Below are 16,446 nucleotides of genomic sequence, written 5' to 3' on the forward strand. Positions count from 1 at the left end.
TCCTGAGTTTCCTTTTCTTCAGATACTGCTTCCTTATCAAAGTCAGGTTTCTTATTTTCCATGTCCAAAGACCCTGTGATGGTATCACTTTCAAGCACACTAAGGAGAAGGTGCAGTAAGGACCAAATCATCTGGCAGTTATACCCCCATAACCCCTCTACCTATTCATCTTGTAGTCTCTCCTATGCACATGATTGTGGAATCTGGCTCTATGTGCTGACAGAGTAGCTGCTTAGTAAATGTTTGTAGAATCAGTATCCACGTAGATGAGTCATCCAGCAAACAGTCTCCCCTTTATCTCGAATCCTGGGTCTGGTGGCAGGAACAGCATGCCTGTGTGTAATGCAGCATCTGCTGCCTGTGCTTTCCATCCTCCCACTAGAGAATCTAATTCTCCCTGTTTTAATTCTTATTCCAAAAGTTCCTCTCCTCCTCTGCCTTGAAAAGGTGCCTGCCATCTGCTGTCCACCCACAAACTTCTGTCCTTCACACTTTTCACACCCACTGTTGTCTCCTAACCAACCCAGCTTTGCCAGAGGTAACCATTTCTTTCTGTCTCCTGTATCTCACGCTCTTCAGTTCTCATTCCCTCCCTTTCCAGTGACTCATTTCATTATCATTTTAAACAGGTCTAGGTCAGTGGGTCTCTACTATTTACATCTTTCTAAAATCTGTGTGCTCCCTTAGGCACCATGCTAAGGCTCTTACATGGCCAGATTCCATTCCTTCCAGACCACTACTCATTTCCTCTATTTGCCTTACGGTCCACATAGTCCAGAGTCCCTAAAATTTGACCTGTCTACCTAAAGTCTCAACTACACCTATTCTTAGGTAAAAGAAAACAAAAAGTACATAGGTATCATCTTTACCAATCAGGCAGAAGTTCCTAAATATGTCAGTCTTGGTCAAGGTGTGGGAAATCAGCCTCACATGATGCTGGGCGCAGAGAAATGCTGTAAAGGCAGTATTTGATACAGTTGCAAATTCATATGCCCCTGGACCTAGCAACTAGACTGCTTCCGATTTACTCATCTGCCTGCATATATTAAATGACTAGATAAAGGTTATACATTGAGTAATTAATTTGTAATTTGCTAATAACCTAAATGTTCCCCATCATGGGATTGGCTAAATAAATTGTTGCCATCTGTAAGTGACATACTGTGCAGTTTGTGGTGATTAATTTTATATGTCAACTTGGCTAGACTGTAGTGCCCAGTTGTTCGGTCAAACACCACTTTACCTGTTTCTGTGAAGGTATTTTATAGTTGTGATAAAAATATACAATCAGTTGACTTTAAATTACTTATTCTCCATGTGGGTGGGCCTCATCCAGTCATTTGAAGGCCTTAAGAGCAAAAACATGTTTGCAGTAGAAGGTTTCTGCCCTCATGGCTGTAACAGAAAATCTGCCTGAGTTTCCAGCCTGCTGCCTGCTCTCAAGATTTTGGAGTCAAGATTGCAAAATCAACTCTTATTTGAATTTCCAGCCTTTCTCTACAGGTTTCAGTCTTGCTAGCCCCCATAATCATGTGAGCCAGTTACTATAAAAAAAAATTGCTCCACACACACATTTGCTGCCTTCCCCAACACCTCCCTCTCCTTCTCTCTCTCTCCCTCATCATCTCTGTTTTTCTGGAGAACCCTGATACATGGCTGTGAAACAAATTATGAAGACAATTTGTGTGGAAAGATGTCAGGAAATATTTTTTAATGAAAAAGCCAGGTGTATACCAGTAGTGAAAGAAGAACACATGTTTATATTTGCTTATATCTGCACCAAAACTCTGGGAGGACACACAGTGGTTACTTGGGGCTTCCGGTAGATGGAAGATAGGAATGCTAGTTTATGGGCTTATACAGCACTTAGGTCAACACTACTGGTCCTACCATATGCTGATCAGGGTTTGAAAAAGGTAGCAATTCTATTGGTCCAAAATTAGCTGATCAGGGTTAACCCACTGGTCAACTCGTGAGTCCCAGCGTCCGTCCAGGTCTGCACTACTTCCATCTTTTCACCACTCAGCTGCAGGCTCACCTCACTGCACCTGGGCTTGTGCAGGCTTGGAGCGCAGTGGGGCTCCAGAGGCTGCAGCCCATGCTCTCCACCTGTGCTTCGGCGGCTGGGGCCACCGCTCTGCAGCTCAACCCCTCCGCTGCAGCTTCACACTGGGAGCGGTGGGGTGGCTGCGTGACTTGGTGGCCAAGGCAAGCCAATGGGAGGAGTTATTAGGTGTTGTAAGGGGGGGGGGGTCAGCATTGAAGAACATGCTCAAACATTAGGTGCGGTGAAGACTCCCGCCAACTGTACCTCTTAGTTCAAACCAGATGTCATCTGTGCCTCTTCTCTTTTCCTCACATACCACATTGAGTTGTATACAAACTCTGTTGGTGACATCCCAGAACTGTCTCTTCTCCTTTGCTGCCATCACTGACTTAATTCACATATGATCTCTTACCTTTGCCAAAATTTCTGGCCTCTGCCTCTCATCTTTTCCTACTTTTATGTTGCTGCTAGAAACGTCTACCTGATCCTCAGTAGGCCATACAAGACAAGCCTGTCACCAAAGTCCACTTCTTCAGCCTTCTTGCTGCTTCTAGCATGTGTGCAACAAAGCAGTCAATTTCACCTCAATGCTCTCTTCTGGAAAAGAACAAAGTCCTGGGAAATAACTGGTCCTACTCTGGTGCACCTAGAATTCACATGCAAAAAGTCACCACCCACTTACTTGCTTATTGACATCTCCTTCCTTACAAAGATCCACCTTCTAGGGTTTACAGATGATTAAAGGATACAGCATCTGTTCCCAGTGAAGAAAGGTTAGTCTGGGACACAAGACACTGCTGAATCTTTGTGTTCATTCCCATCCAAGCCAAACTGCATTGGTCACACTCTCCTAAAACCTTTGACCCAAAAGACAGTTGAGGGAAACAAATGCTAAGTTACTTGTAGTTTCACTTGCTATGTAGCAAGTTTCACAAAATATCAGGTCCAGAGAATCCAGGACACTAGTTTACACAGAGCCATTAACTTACTATGTGAGATGTTACATGATGAGACATGAGCCTCAGTTTTTCTCATCTGAAAAATTGGGAATAAGGGTTGCCTCCCCATCCCTCAAAGACCTACCATGAGAATCTGAGAATCACAGAATGTATGATAAGTGATGTTATAGTCTGTAAACAAGTCAAAATAACACCTGGCATTTTGCCAGGGGAATGTTAGAGTTCGTAAACAAGTCTGGATGGTGCCTGGCAAAATGCCAGAGGGAGTGGTTTGAGAAGTAACACCAGCAAGCCATTAAATATGGAGATTCCTGATTGGTTGACTGATGTATCTAGTTTATGTTAATTAGATAAGCTGTGTGGAATATATAAATACTGCTCCTGTCCTGCAATAAATGGCTCCCACTCCTGCTGTATCAACGTACACAAGTTATTCGTCACCCTCCGCTTATTTTGCCCAGCTAGCCGGGCTGCAGCAGATGGTGGCCCGTTACGGGGAGCCCCGGGACACTCGGGGGTAAATGACGAAAAAAAGCTGCCCGTCCATAGATAGGACGGGAACAATCTGCTCGTCCCTAGGCAGATAGGGCGAGAGGAAAAATGTTCATTTCAAGAAAATGGAGAAGATTGATACAGTATGTTTGTGTCTTGTTTTGTCTCAGTGTATTGTATTGTCTTTGTGATGAAAATATGGAAGGGGTGAGAAGTAAATTACTAAGGGAAGGAGGCACCCCAGTGGAACCAAGAATAGTTAGGGCATGTGTTGATAAGAGCCCAGGAACTCTAGTCAGAAAGAAAAAGAAAGTTCAGAAGAAGAAGGATTATCAGGAAAAAAGTTGCAGCAAAAGGCTATTACTAAATACTTTTCGTTACCGGAGGGTGCATGAAGCAGAGAGGCAGCTACCAAGTGTGCAAGCCAGTCACAGCGCAGCAAGGATTTTCCAAGAGGTGGCAGCGACTGGCCCTTCCCCGCCTCCTGGCCGAAAAGCTGGCTCTTCCACTGCCACGAGCCCAAATCCAAACCTGACCTGGAGGCACAGTCTCACGGGCTCTTGCTCCCTGTGCCCAGTAGCAGTTTGAGTCCGGGACACTCCCCAGGGCCATCTGGGGCTGCCCAGGCACTACAGCCAACAGAAGACGCTACCAGCGTCCCTGATGTTTGGTCATTTTCAATGCCAATAACTAAGCTACAATGGTTCTCCCACACCTGGAAGCTGATGAGTAATGAGCGCTATTAATGCTTATTTCAAATGTAAAAAACCTTGAGATAATATACTAAATTGTTCAGAAGGTTGTTTTCTTAGTGGAATGCTACAGGATTTTCTTTAGCCATCCAGAGTTCCTACCTTCATCCCAGTGCCAGTAAAGACCAAGGTGGAAGAATTTCCAGTGTTGCTGAAAAACCAGACGAGAATTCGAATCAAGCTAGTTGCCTGCAGAACTTACCTGGACTATGATTTAAGCTAGCTGCCTGTAGAACTTACCTGGACTGTGATTTACCTGGACTGTGAGTTAATCTATTTGAGACACTACTTTACCTGGACTGAAACAACAAACTGTAATCTACAACACATTGTAACTCGGTATCTTTGCAAATGGTGTCATTGCTGGTATAATTTTTCCAAGGGCTTCTTGCGTGGAGCCATCAATTGGCTTGGTATTGTGGCATTTTGTATCCTCCCTTTCTGTTTGTAGCAGGTTATTTATGGTGTTTCTGTAAAAACCACTATGGTCATTATTTAAATTAAACAAAAGAAAATGTTATAGTCTGTAAACAAGTCAAAATAACACCTGGCATTTTGCCAGGGGAATGTTAGAGTTCGTAAACAAGTCTGGATGATGCCTGGCAAAATGCCAGAGGGGGCGGTTTGTGAAGTAACACCAGCAAGCCATTAAATATGGAGATTCCTGATTGGTTGACTGATGTATCTAGTTTATGTTAATTAGATAAGCTGTGTGGAATATATAAATACTGCTCCTGTCCTGCAATAAATGGCTCCCACTCCTGCTGTATCAACGTACACAAGTTATTCGTCACCCCCGGTTATTTTGCTGCAGCCAGCCGGGCTGCAGCAAAGTGAAATGGCAGATATTTACTCAATCTTTGTTTAAATAAAAAATGTAGGACCTTTTGAGGTGGAAGAGTAGTCATTGCACTCCTTCCCAACTCTGGCAGCCACAGAGGGTCTCTTCCCTCATGTTCATATTCTAGGGGCTTTCCCATGTGGGAGAACTTTCCAGGAAAGCCTGGACACTGCATTGTTCAAATTGGCTTATGTGTCCCAGACACTGTTCTAAATACGCACATGTTTTGTCTCATGGAATCCTCACAACTACAACAGATAAGTTCAACAGTGGTTTGAAAGACATTCCCAAATTTCCTTAATATGGCTTGCAAAGGTGGAGCCAAACTCCCCTGACCTCTAGGGGGAACTGGACTTACTGACTTCCTACCCGGGAACAAAATGGAAGTGACATCTGTGGCCTCAGAGGCCAAGTCATAGCAGGCCTTGTCCTTCTCTCCTTGCCTTCTTACTTAGATAACTTGCACAGTAAAGCCCAGCACACTGGTGGCTGTTGTTGCAAACACACATACTCATGCATGGACTGCAATTTCAACTGATGACAAATTGCCCCAGTGCCATATTTCCTTACACCCCCCCACTGCAGCTGTTCCCACCTATTTGCCCCTCCATGTGCCTTCATTTCCTCCTGTGAGCCCACCAAAAAGTTGATCTTTACAGACTCCATAAAGGAGGCACATTTTACCTGTATGTACCCTCTTGAAGCTTTTTTGGGCCTGAGAATTAAATTGACATATGATAAATCAACAGTGAAAACATGCAAATTTATTCAATACAAATTTTTTCATAGCATAAGAACTTTCATAAGGAAACAAGGACCCATAGAAGCAGAGTTGAGCATTTAGGTACTAGTTGATGGAGTACTCCACTGTGAAAATGTGACCAGGAAGGGGGGCTTGGGCTGGAGTGGTTAGTTTGGTGGAGAATCACTTGGAAGATAAGAGTTAGGGTAAAGAATTGTGTGTGCAGGTTTCCCTCAGCCTCTGCTTTTCCCTTTGATGACAATGACACTTTCCTTCTGACCTACGGAAGACATGTTTTGCATTGCAATTTCATCTGATTTAAGAAGGAAGATCACAGTGATCTTCATCTGCTCTTTTCATGTGACTTAAAATAATCAATATTGCAGAGCAACTTATTTTAGGAGGGTATGTTCTGAATTCCTTCAACTGCACAGGGTGGGAGACAAGAGAGATTGTAGTTTTATTCTGCCAGAAATCTGGTTATACTAGCTCCTGGAAACTGTGGATGCTATCTTATACATCAAAGAAGGACTTTGCAGGTGTGGTTAAGAGTCGAGATGAGGAGATGACCTGGTTATCAGGGTGGACCCTGAATGCAATCACATGGATCTTTACGAGGGGAAGGCACAGAGAGAGCTGATGAGACTCAGAAGAGGAGGCGGGTTGGAATGAGGTGGCCACAAAGCCAAGGTCTCACCACCTGGAGCAGGTGAGGCATAGTCCCTCCTCTGGGCTTGTAGTGCCCTGACTTTGGACCAATGAAACTGAGTTTAGATGCTGGGGCTGCAGAACCATGGGAATAAATCTCCTGCTTTAATTACCATGTCCACGTGTTAAATTCCTGCTCTTTCAGGATCAGGATGGCCACATTTTTCTACAGTTGCCAGATGGTGGAGTTCCACTGATCTTTGGTTATACTTTCTTCACAGTGCTGGACTCTACCTAAAGGTAGAGTGGGTAAGGGATCAAACAAAGAGACCCCTGCCCCTCTTTTGTTCCCTGTTGTAGGCAACAGCAGGGCCATCAGACCCTCAGAACTGTGATTCCAGGTTTCCCTCAATCTGTACTCGTCTCAGAACTACCCTTCTCATAGGCCAAGGTAAGAATGTGTCCCCTTGATCCTGTTCAAGATGGCTCCCCCAGGCCCAGGCATCTGAGGCAGAGAACACATACTCATAGGATAGGACTGCAGATCTGATCCCACTGGGAGACCATCCATGCTGATCACCTTTCTGTCCCCTCTCCACACCATGGTCACACAAACACACCCAGAGGAAATGAACTCCCCTGACCTTGCCAGTGCTGCATCAAGCTTTTTCCCAGGAGCAAGTGTTTGCCATTAGATGGGCAGAGATATACTGCCAGTAAGAATTAACAGTTGCATTTTACAGAGGGAAACGTTGGTGGACTCATTTTCTTCTCAACATCAACTTGTTCTGCCATAGGTTGGTTTTTTTTTTTTTTTTTTTAACTTGCAACTGGCAACACTCTCTATCATTGACAGAGACCAAATGAAACAGGAAGCAAGTAGTTATGCATGGTTTAACAGTGCATCTGTTTCAATCCAGCAACTAGGCGTGATTGTCATTTTATAGTGTGCTTTTGTAAACGAGCCAGAATTTATATAGGGAAACAATTTGATTCCTAACACCTGTGCATAAAGATGTCCAGTTGAAAACCTGAGTTGTGCTCCTCAAAGGATTCAGACTGGAGTAGTGGGATAGTCACCCACAGAAGCAGGATGAAGTCTCCCCAACCATACAGACTTTGCTTCAGAGGTCAAGACTGATGATTCACACATGCACTAAAAGAGTGTGAAGTTCACCATCCATACAATAAGGCTTTCTAGGGGGAGCACGGCAGGCTCCCAGGTCTGAAAATATCTTGAGAGAGTGGGGAGGGACTCCCATCTCAGGGTTTTATGGTGACTGGGTTGGGCTGATGTGCAGGCCCCTACACAGCTAGGGATTGTGTGGTTTGGACAAACCCACCTTGCCCTGCTAGGACTCCAGGGGAGGGAGCACAGGCTTTCTTACCACTTGTACAGATGAGAGGTAGTGGGTGGGGTGGCTTGAAAACTGTCGGTAGCGTCCACCAGAAATGGAAGCAGGCCTTTAATTACAGGTGGTTTCTGAGTGAAGGGTTAAGAATCTGGTAAAAGGAATTCATAGTAAGGCAGGTGAAAGTGGATATGTCTCATGTCAGGGACAGAAGCCTGGTGGCTCAAGTAAAGATTCTGAAAACCTCATGCTGTCTGATATATATGCAATCCCTTCTCAGCTGTCTCAACTGTAGAAAGAAGGAGCAGCAACAAAAAACAGGTAAAAATTTTTAAAGAGCTCTTTGTCTCAAAGTCTCTGTTAGCTTGGAAGGCAAAGGGGCACCCTAACTTTACCCCAAGTTTGAGAAGCCATCCCTTGGGTGGAAGGAGAGACAGCAGATTTTTCTGTGGCTTCTGCTGGGGAAGCTTGTCCACATCTTTCTGTGGTTGCCTCCTCTCACCTGCAATATGGTGGGAGATTCTGCCTTCCATGAATGACCACAGAAATCTCTCTAGGCCCAGTGTTCTCCCAGAACCTTGCCACTCTCAAGCAGGAGGTGGCTCCAATTCTCCCACGCCATTTCATACCTGGGTGGGACTTTGTTACTGCCCCCATGAATAGTCTTTGACAGCAGTGCCAGTGAGCAACTTCCAAGCTGAGGATATAAAAGGTGTGATACCTGTCTCTCTCTCAGGAGGGTCACCTCTGAGACACAGCTACCATCCTGTGAGAAAGCCTAGGCTACCTGGAGAGGAGCCCTCTGGGTGTTTCTACCTACAGCAACACAAGTCTCAGCACAAAGCCAGCATCCATTGCCAGGCAGGTAAGCAAATGGCCCCACAGGTGATTTCAGCCTTGCCTTCAACCTTGCACCTGATCCCTGAATAGCCAGAGTGGAACAGAGCTGGATCACGCCCTCTGAGTCCTGTCCACCTGCTGGCCTGGAGTCCATCAACAGAGCAGTCATCAGTGCACTTGGTGTGAGTCGCTGGGCCACCAGAGGAGCTGGAGCTCACTTACCATGTCCCCAGAAGGCCTCATCACCTCCCTCACCACAACCACATGCCAGTCCCGTTCATCATATTACGAACTGTGTTGGATCTTATTTATGATTTTTATTGTGGTGAGACACACACAGGGTTTCCCACTTTGACGAGCCTGCATTCAGGTGGCATTAAGTACACTGCAACCTACAGCCATGGCTGGGCTCTCCAGAACCATTCACCATGCCCAACAGTCTGTTTGCATCAAACAGTGACCATCACCCTGTGACCCTGGTAACTGCTGACCCACCATCTGTCTCCATAAGCTACCTACTCAGGTGCCTTGAAGACAGGGAATCACGGGTGTTTGTCCCTTCCTGTCTGGCTTCTCTTAGCACGTTTTCAGAATTCATGGATGTCCTAACATGTCAGAATCTCCTTATTTTTAAGCATATACCATTTTGTTTGTCCATTTACATGTTAGTGGTCACTTGGGTTGCTCCCATCTTTGAGCTGTTGGGAACAATACCACTATGAATGTGTGTGTATAGTACACAACAAGTCACTGCCAAATTCAATGTCATGGAGATTTTCTCCTGTCTTCTTCTAAAAGTTGTGTGATGGCACTTATATTTAGTATTGCCAGATGACCTGCATATTTTGATAGGGATGGCATTGATTCTGTAAACTACTTTGGGTGGTGTTGTCCTCAGTGTAAAGTCTTCCAATCCATCCCGATAGGTTCCTGCTCAGGAGGTGTGAGCCACCTAGGAAATTAAAAGTCTAAAATAATCAGTAAGAATAAAGACAGAGCCAGAAATTAGATATAAAGAGGGGAGTGCCTGAAGGGTCTTCCAGTCCTGATAGGAGCTGTAACTAAACAACTGAAAAAAGGCCCCAGTCCTTTATTGAAGGGGGAATACATCAAAGGCAGGGGAAGTGTTTCAGCTGGAAGTGTCTTGGTTCTGTGCTAGCTTCTCGGTGTGGCAGGGTCTTGCAGTAAACAGCTTGATTGGCATTTTGGCAAGCCACATCCATCTCCGAGAGGCTGAGTGGCTTCATTGGTTCACCCGATCTCTGGAACTATGCTAGTACTTGATGGGGAGCTTGAACAGGGTGCCACATGGATTGGGCATTCTCAGACCAGTAGAATCTGACTGGGAGTTCCTGAAACCAGGCTTCCCTGCCTAATGGCTTCAACATCACTCAATTTACGCATGGCTCAGTTCACACAAGGGTTATGGATGACTTCCGGCGATTTAGGTCTTTGATCCCTTTTGAGTGAATTTTTGTGTATGTTGTAGCCAAGGGTCATTATTCAATCTTTTGCATGTGGTTTGCAGTTTCCCCAGAACCATTTGTTGAAAAAAAAAAAATCATCCTTTACTCATTGAATGGCCTTGGAAGCCTATTCTATTCCATTGGTTCTGAGGTCTGCCCTTATACCAGTATCACAGTCTTGATTATTCTAGATTTGCAGTATATTTTGAAGTCAGGAAATGTTTCAAAATTTTGTGAAGTTTTTTTTTTTTTTGGCTATTTGGGGGGGTCTCACGATTTTGGGAGGGAGAAAAAGCCACCACTAGGATTTTGATAGGGATGACATTGAATCTGTAAACTACTTTGAGTGGTGTTGTCCTCATAACAGTGTGAAGTCTTCCAACCCATTAAGCACCAAATGTCTTTCTATTTACTTGTGACGTAATTTCTTTTTAAAATTATCCATTCTTAATATATAGCAGTGAAACTGATTTTTGTGTGTCGATTTTGTATAACTTTGCTGAACCGATTTAGTAGCTCTTTTGTGTTTGTGTGAGATCTTTAGGGTTTAGTATGCATAAGATCATGTCATCTGTGAACAAAGATAGTTTTGCTTCTTCCTTACCACTTTGGATACCATTTTTTTTTTCTTTCTTGACTAATTAGTCTGGCTAGAATTTCTAATTCCATATAGACCAGATAGTGGGCAAATCAGCCAGGCTTGTCTTGTTCCTGGTCTTTTTGTTGTTTTTCTACATTTTTTTATTGGGATATTATAGTTGTACATATGATGGGATTTGTTGTTACATATTCATACATGCAGACAATATAACAATATAATTTGGCCAATATGGATCCCCTTTACTTCTCTCCTCCATCCCCACCATTCACCCCTTCGTCCCTTTCTAATACAGATCACTCTGATTTTCATGAGATCCACCCCCACATTTTTCTTTTTCCTTTCCAGCTTCTGCTTATAAGAGAAAATATACCACCCTTGATCTTCTGAGTTTGACTTATTCCACTTAAAATGGTCTATAATTCCATTCATTTTCCTGTAAATGACATAATTTCATTCTTTATGGCTGAATAAAACTCCATTTTTTATATAAGTCACATTTTCTTTATCCATTCATCCATTCTGACTGATGTGAGATGAAATCTCAGTGTAGTTTTGATTTGCATTTCCCTAATTGCTAATGATGTTGAACATTTTTTCATGTATTTTTTGGCTGTTATATTTCTTTGAGAAGTATGCGTTGAGTTCATTTGCCCATTTATTAATTGGATTATCTAATTTTTTGGTATAAAGTTTTTTGATTTCTTTATAAATTCTGGATATTAATTCTCTGTCAGAAAAATAGCTAGCAAAGATTTTTCCACCATTCTGTAGCTTCTCTTTTCACATTGATAATTGTTTCCTTTGTTGTGCAGATGCTTTTTCAATTCCATAGCATCCCATTTATTAACACTTGGCCTTATTTCCTGAGCCTTAGGTATCCTATTCAGAAGGCCATTGCCTGTGCCTATATGTTGTAGGATTAACCCTACATTTCTTCTAGAAGTTGCATAGTTTCTGATCTAATTCCTACATCTTTGATCCATTTTGAGTTGACTTTTGTGCAGGGTGAGAGATAAAGATCTAGTTTTTCTCTTCTACATATGAATAACCAGTTTCCCTTGTGCCATTTGTTAAAAAGACTATCTTTTCTCCATTGTATGTTTTTGGCACCTTTATCAAGGATCAGACGACTGTAGATGCACAGGTTTTTCTGTCTTCTAATCTGTATCATTGATCTAGGTGCCTATTTTTATGCTAGTATCATGCAGTTTTTGTTACTATAGCTTTGTAGTAGATTTTTGAAGTCAGAAATTGTGATGCTTCTAGCATTATTTATTAATTATTTTGGGTTGTAATTATTTTGACTATTTGGGCCTTTTATTCTTCCATATGAATTTTAGGACTGATTTTTCTAGTGCTGTGAAGAACGTCATTGATATTTTGATGGGTGCCACATCAAATCTGTATATTCCTTTCGGTAATATGGTCATTTTAGCAATATGAATTCTGCCTATCCAAGAACATGAGAGGTCTTTCCATCTTCTGAGTTCTTCAATTTCTTTCTTCAATGTTCTATAGTTTTCATTGTAGAGGTCTTTCACCTCCTTGGTTAGCTTTATGCCTTGTTATTTCATTTTCTTGGGGCTATTGTGAAAGCAATTGTTTTCCCTGATTCTTTCTCAGCAGAATCACTGCTGGGATACATGAAAGGTATGTTGATTTTGTAACCTGCTACTTTGCTGAATTTATTCATTAGCTCTAACAGTCTTTTGGTACAGTTCTTTAAATCTTCTTGGTATAGGATCAAATCATGTGCAAACAGTGAAAATATGACTTTTTCCTTTTTTGTTTTTATCCCTTTTGTTTCCTTCTCTTTCCTAATTAATCTGGCTAGATTTCCTAGCACTATATTTAAAAAAATATTTAGTTATAAATGAACACAATACCTTTATTTTGCTTATTTTTTATGTGGTGCTGAGGACTGAACCCAGTGCCTCACATTTGCTAGGCAAGTGCTCTACCACTAAGCCACAACCCCAGCCCTCTAGCACTATATTTAATAGGAGTGGTGAGAGTGGACATCTTGTCTTGTCCCAGATTTTAGAAAATGCATTCAGTATTTCCCCACTTACTATGAGGTTGGCTTTGGATTTTTCATATACAACCTTTATGATATTGAGGTAGGTTCCTTATATCTCTAGTTTCTTCAGTGTCTTTATCATGAATGGGTGCTAAATTTTGTCAAAGGTCTTCTCTGTATCTGTTGAGATGATTTAGTGATTTTTTTGGCCTTAATCCTCTTTAGGTGATGAATTATATTTATTGATTTGCATATTTTAAGCCATCCTTGCATCTGTGGAATAAAACCATCTGGGTCATGGTGTGTAATCTTGATATGTTGTTGGACATGATTTGCTAATATTTTATTAAGTATTTTTGCATCTGTGTGATGGCTTAGGCCCAAAAGGGAAGTGCCATAGAGATTAAATACTGGGTATATGAAAGAGAAGTTCCAAACTGTGATGGAGGTTGAAGCAAGGGTGTGGCTATGTCCTTGTCACTACCCAAAACCCAGTACCCAGGACAGCACTACCTGTGGTAGGCATTGTGATGAGTGGAAAAGTACAGACTTTGAAGCAAGACCAGAAATTGAAAGCTGTCTCCACCACTTATATGATTGTTTCATCACCTATGAAAATGGGTATGGCAACACAAGCCTCCAGGGGTTGTTATAAAAAAATGAGATCATGCCTCAAAAGTGGACTGCAATGTTGCTATTCAATGAGTAACTGTTGCTGTAGTCATTGTCCAGAGCCTAGTGCCGAGTTCTTAAAACTAGGTGTTTTAAGATCAGCAGTAGGAGTTCAAGAAGGGACTGACTCACATTAAGCAAAACCACACTGATGAACAAAAAACAAAAAATCAATTTGTTTCGAGGTGCTGGGGATCTAAGGGCCCTCTTCTATTGCCTTTCTTCTTCTTCTTTGTTCTTTTTTTTACTGTGAGATTTGAGAAACCAGGCTCTTCGATCACCATCCTTAATTCAAAATGTTCCCAAATTGTCGAAGTAAGTTTCTGGTTGATATTCAGCATAATGATGAAATTCACAAGAACATATATCACAGATTCAAAAACAACTCTCCAGAAGATTCTGGCTCCTCTTCCTTGCTTCAACATCCACACCTAACTTACCCAGGCCTGGAGCAGAGGAAGGTGCCTTCTAGTTCTTTGCTGCACTTTCAGGCCATGATTCTGTCACCCAGAGCCCCTAGCTGCATGGAGACCCCAGCTGTCAACTGGACCACCCACCCTTCTGGCAGAAGGCACTCCCTCACTCTTTGGGAGATTACGACATCTGCTCCATTTCTTCAGTCCCAACAAAACCTAAAATTGTAAGAGCCATGAATTTTTTTTTTCCTTGCTAATCCCTCACCTTCTCCCACCACCCACCTCCAACCCTTATTCTTTCCTCCCAGCCTGAATTCTATAGCCCTCGCAGCAATCCCCTGAAGGAAGCACCCCTGCTCTTGGTCTCTTCTCCTAGAAAACTTCTGGCTATCCCAGTTTCAGCTTCTTCTATCCCTGCTCCCACGCAGCTAACGGTTGCTGAAGAACACTTAATGACAATTTGTCTCCTTTAACTCATGAACTAGTGCCCCATGGGCACTGCTGGTGCTGCCTCCAACCTTACATCTCTAAGAACAGTTCGCTCTCCCACACTGTAGGAGTTGACCTCATCGCCTCTCCCCAAACCTCTCTAACACCTCTTTAACCTCTTCTTATCCTTAATTTGTTACCTAATTTCTACGGAAAAATCAAAACAGAAGGGAACGTCAGATGTCCCCCCAGCCCCGTGACCAAGCGCGAGGACTCATGTCCCCTCCTATTCTAACAACCACACTGTGCTTGTCTTCTAAGCCCACCCTGCCACTGCACCCAAGGCTCATCTCATCCTGCTTCCTCAAGGACTCCATGCTACTTATCTCTCTCTTCTGGATCACCATTTCTCCCTCTGGTCCAATCCCAACAGCTTTCCAACTGTAGTACCTCATGTTACGAAGTCCCCAACTCCATGATGCCTACTGGCAACTACCCATTTCTTTCTTTTACAGCAAAACACCAGTGTTCAAATTTGCTTTCTCCAGTTGCTTCCTTTCTCATATTTACCCCTCCAGGGTTTAGATTTACTTTTCCAAAACTGCTTTTAAGATCACCCTTGTCCCCTTTGCCAAACCTGAAGCCGATTGTCTGCCTCTCATTCAGCCTCAGCAGTGTCTGCCATGATGGTCAGCCTCTCATCCTGAAACACGGCTTTCTCTGGCTTCCAGGATTCTACACCCTGCTGCTCGTCCTCCCCAAACACCTGCTGCTTGCTTCCCATGTGGATCCTCATCTTCCTGATTTCTAAAAGTTGGATACTGTGTGTGATGGTGGCATTGGAACCCAGGGCCTCACACATGCTAGGCGACCTCTGCCCCAGCCCTTAGAAGCTGGAGTTACCAAGCGCCAGTCCTCAGAACTTTTCTTTATCTACTTCCACACCCCCACTTTAGCCATGGCATCCAGTCCCACAACTTTAAATACACACTGTAGACTCTCCAAAGCATCTCTCTGGAGTGGAACTCTGCCCTACTTGACACAGTGGCTGTTGACGTCCACAGTGAGTGAGAAGTTGGCAAAGATGTGGGACAATGGAAGTTCTCAAACATGGGTGGTGGGACTGTAAACCGGGGAACTATTTGGCAGTGTCTACTAAAGTCAAGCACACATATAGGCTGTGTCACAAGTTTTAACCCCAGGTTTGCATCTGTTTTAGTGAGCTTTTGCATCACTGTGACTGAAACACGTGGAAAGATAAAATAAAAAACAACTAAGAGAAAGAAAAATTTATTGGGGCTCAAAGGTCTCAGTCCATAGATGGCCAACTCCATTGTTCTGAGCACAAGGTGAGGCAGCACATCATGGAGGAAGAGCCCATCAGAGGGAAGCTGCTCAGCTCAGGAAGCAGGGAAGGAAGGAAGGGGCCACAGGGAAAATGCTGGGCAGGTCCCCAGTGACTCACCTCCTCCAGGCATGCCCCACCTGCCTGTGGTTACCACCAGTCCATTCAAACGAGGATGGACTAATCAGGTCACAGCTCTCACCATCCAGGGTCAGTGGTCACACAGATGGTGAGCTGCATCTATAATTCTCTAGATTTTAATTCTGCTTACACTCCCAGTTGATAAATATTAAGGAACTAATATTAGTGTTATGTGTATGATAGAGATGACATAGAATTATAGAATTAGGAGGGGAAAAAGTCAGAAATGATAGTCACTTCCTTGTTCTGTTCTTAAATTGGGAGTTAAGGTATAAAAAAAGGGAAGTAGGGAGCCGAGGTGCATCTTGGGTGATAAAGGACAGATCCTTGGATCAGCAGCAACTGCAGGTCTACTGCTTAGGGACATGGTCTGGGACAGCCAGCAAAGAGGCTAAATACATAAGAAGGAGATCCAGAAACAGGACAATGCTAACTTCCGAGGCCTCGCTGCTTACCCTTCTCAACCTCGATCACCTGGGAGCAGTTAGCACACTTCTAAAACACGGGGAAACAAACCCGAGCAAGCAGAGGGAGGCCTGAGAGGTCACTTCTGTAGGAGTGTGACTGAGTTAGGAGGTGATCACACATTCTTGGCGCTGAGTCTGATCCAAGAGTACCTGTAATGAGATAAAATCAAATGCCACAAACTGTCATTTTTCAGGTTTAGTGGAATTTCCACCTAA

The sequence above is a fragment of the Marmota marmota genome, unplaced genomic scaffold, assembly GCF_001458135.2.
Source record: "Marmota marmota marmota unplaced genomic scaffold, marMar, whole genome shotgun sequence".
NCBI lineage: Eukaryota > Metazoa > Chordata > Mammalia > Rodentia > Sciuridae > Marmota > Marmota marmota.